Genomic DNA, 3,799 nt, shown 5'->3' on the forward strand with positions numbered 1-3,799 from the left:
ATTAATGGTGTGAACATGGTGACAGAGGATGCCCGGCGGTGGACACCAGGTGAGCCCCCCCCCTGCCACAGAACTGTATAACATTCACCAGGATGCCCCAGAGATACTGATTTTAAGCAGTGTTTATTATTATTATTATTATTCAAGCCCCAGAAGCTTGTTAAAGTTCTCAACAACAAATCTGTTTATTGTGTGCACTCATCGACAGGTATCAAGAATTTCAGCAAAGCGCAAACAAAGGCATAGAAGAAAAAGAGTGTTAGTTATTAAATATGGATATAAAAGAAGCAGGTTTCAAGTTGTTTTAAAAAAAATGGCTTAGCATGTTTTATGTCGAGACAAATACAACACTGCATGCTTCTTAAACATCTAACATACACGGTGGGCTCTGTTATATTGAAAGAGCAATTTGAGCACTAGGGCAAACAGATTTCAGTGTTGCTTTTGTTGTTGTTGTTTTTGGTTTGGTTTGGTTTTTTCTCCTTGGGGGCAATTCTGTTTTTGTGTCTGCCTGTTTGGTCATCTCCTGACAAAACACCAATCTTTTGCACTAGGAGCAGGCCAGCTTTGCACATGTTTATCCTGATTAGGCAGCACAGTAAAATTTTTGGAGCTCATTTTGGGCTGAAATAGTGTTTGGAATAAAACCTATTCAGTCCACTTTTTATTGCAAACAGTTTGTATGCAGCAAATACAAGAACACATACAAACGCACAGACAACCAGCCCTCTATAAAATTTTGAAAAATAATCCTTTTTAGTTATATCAAGTGTTTACTACACTTTTTTCATCTGTTGTAAATTGATATGTGTCAAAATACACCTTGAGACTTAAAGATGGAGTTGGCGATCCTTGAGTAACCAGCAAAACGAAGCTCAAAAGTAGACAACCGAAAAAATGCCACCCTTTCGCTCTGACCTCTCCAAAGCACAACGCAGGCAGCCTACTTGGAGATTTCAGGAAAATAGCAAATATCCCCCAAACAAAACAAAATAAAACCTGTCCAGCAAAAATATGGCCACAATAGTGTCACTTTTCAGCCCCTTTTGTTCGTCATCATTCAAAAGGGGTTAATTCAAGTTTTACTTCATGCAGCAGCAAACTTCTTTTTAGTTGTAATGTTCTTGATTATAGTGTTACCCACCCAGATCTGCAGCCCCGAGCTATAGTTGGGGACCTCTGGCTCATGGCTAAACTGCTGTAGCCCTAGCTTGTAGCCAGTAACTAGCCTTACAAGTCCGGGCTTTTCTGGTGGGGAGAAGTGAAGAGGGAGGCCAGCTAACTCTGTTCAAAACACAGGCTTTATTCCGTCTTGGTAACACAAACACTGCATGTGGCCTTTGATGCCCTTTTAACTGCATTGCCATCCTATCTGTACACTTAGGGCTGACTGCTGTTGGTATTTTCCTCACCTGTAGCTGCATGTAAATGGAGTCTGTTCTGTGTGGCTATCTTCTCACATTCATACTGTGTACACAGGTCACAACTTCTAGCTACAACACCAGCATTACCTGTTAGGCTATATGTATTAAAGGGGAAGGCCTGGTCTGTAACAACAAACCAATTTGTGAATGAAAGCTGCTGCGAGTACCTTTTCTGCCATAGCTCGCTAACTTTAGCTGTAAAATAGAGTGGTAACATGTTTGCCTGCAACTGCAGTGCCTTGTGGGAAACATGGCTCATGCACTGAGTGCACAGACAGAGTGCGTTGAAGTAGATTGACTGACAGACGGGTAAATCGTTCATTGGGATGAGAAAAATTACTGGTCAGTCTGGATCAGCCCTGCTGCTGCCAGAGACTGATTTTTTTTTCTTTATGTTGTCAGTGCATTTAATATATTCATTGCCATCGGGATGAAAAGAGAAATTTAAGAAATGTAACACAAAATGTTTCTGGAAGGAATGGCCAACCTTTTAAATATTACCAAAAAATCTCATCCACAAGTGCATTCCTGTGAGCAGGTGACATGATCAGTCTGGATACAACGGTAAATATTGTTCAGTGTTTTCTGAACACCAGACTGGAAACCTTTCTGGATTGCCACAATCAGTTATTGTTTAATGACTACCATAATTCTGATGGGTTTTGATTAGCTCTTACCTGTCTGACTGGAAAGATAAAACTCTTCTCACTTCAAAATAATAACTGAGTCTTGTAAACATTTATGATCTGTAATTAGTGTATGATTTTGACCTTAACCTCTGCTCTACAGCTACAGACACACTGAACAGTGCATTGGTCTCTATGAAAAATGACATTTAGAGTGAGGCATGTTTAACAATTGAATTAAAAAAAAAAGTAACTGTGAAAAATTAGCAAGAGCAATATAGAACAAAAGCCAACATTTTGTCACTAATGCTCTTGCTGCTGATCTTTTTTGCAAATGGACAGTAAGAAGGTGGACTGTGTCATCTGAGTATGTGTGACATGAAGCTTTTCTAGTCAGTGTGTTTTATTGTCAGTTTACTTCTGTTGCCTGATGAGAGACTCAACCATTAGTCTGATGGTCAGACTGGCAGTGATTTACTGAATGATGGCACTTTGTGTGGCACTTGAAGTTGGACCAGGTTCATTGTAGAAAATTGACCATTTATCATCCTTTTGGATTTTTTTTGCCAGATAAGACCCATTTAAAGTAATGAGCGGGGCTGTGTCTTTCAGTCAGCTGAACTGGGTCTGGGCCTTAGCCATTCCCTTTGTATCACTTTCAGTGAGTGTTAGCTAGTCACTCAGCCTTATTCACAGACTGTGAGAAAAAGACACGAACAAAATGCCCAGTATCAGCATTTAGCAGCTTCACTCGTCAAATCTTGGTATTCTGAATCATTCCACCATAGTCCTATCTTACTTTTGTATCTCATATTTTGACAGCTCCGTTCCTTGTCTCAGCTGTGCTGATCTTTCCATCCTCCTCCTCATCATTCTTTCAGTTTTTCCTCTTTGAATAAAAGTCCTATCCCTCATTACCTGGCAACAATCCCAAGCTCACATCCATTTGCTGAAAGAGTTGGACTGAGTCAGCTGATGCTGCTGAGACCACACAGCAGGCAGCATGGTAGAGTAGGAGAGAATAGAAATGGAAAGAAACCAGCCAGAGATTCATGGTGTGAGGAAGTCCTAGGATAGTGACAGAGAACAAAAGAAAGAAAGAAAGAAAGAAAGAAAGAAAAATCATAAATGACAGACCTTGTTTATGAGTAATAATGTACAGCAAGTCAGTGATATTGATTTGATTTATTCTTTCAAGCATGTAAAACAGTTGATATGACAACACATAATTTTACACATAATCCAATATCAATTTGCATATATCTAGTACATGCTTGAATGGAGTAGGAAGAAGTCAGACTTATCCAGTCCTACCCCATAACATCATCTTACCATCATTGGTTTGCAAGCAGTAAATAATTCACTTCTACCCACACACATATTATACTACAAAAAGATTTTAACAGTGTTAACATTCTTACATCACACAAGTAGTATACTAAAGAATTATTACAAAATGTACACCACACCCACAATTGTCCATGTAATTAATCATTGAGCCTGTTCTTGCATATATCTTGATTGACACATATATTTATGTTTAAACACTTAAATTATTCCATAGTTTTACCCCACTTCTGGAAATACTAAATCGTTTTTTGGTTGTACATATAGCATGAATTTTTAAATTTAACTGACCCCTTAAATTGTATCCCCCTTCCCTTTCATTAAATAGTTTTTGAATTCCACCAGGTAATAAATTGTTCCTGGCTTTATACATAAACACAGCAGTCTTATATCCCACTAAAT

At 38.7% G+C, this 3,799-nt stretch overlaps 1 protein-coding gene across 4 annotated transcripts in view; it reads left to right on the forward strand.

Annotated features, from left to right (window-relative positions):
• Positions 1-3,799, forward strand: part of fasn (fatty acid synthase) — an 84,283-nt gene that overhangs the window by 8,466 nt on the left and 72,018 nt on the right. The window contains exon 1 of one of the 4 annotated variants that reach the window (XM_020608887.1): positions 21-49. The exons of the other annotated variants lie outside the window; for them this stretch is intronic. The gene's annotated coding sequence lies outside the window, so the exon portion shown is untranslated. Of the gene's footprint in view, positions 1-20; positions 50-3,799 lie in introns of those variants that run through there. 4 annotated transcript variants of the gene reach the window in all.

This window comes from Monopterus albus, unplaced genomic scaffold, assembly GCF_001952655.1.
Source record: "Monopterus albus unplaced genomic scaffold, M_albus_1.0 scaffold96.1, whole genome shotgun sequence".
NCBI lineage: Eukaryota > Metazoa > Chordata > Actinopteri > Synbranchiformes > Synbranchidae > Monopterus > Monopterus albus.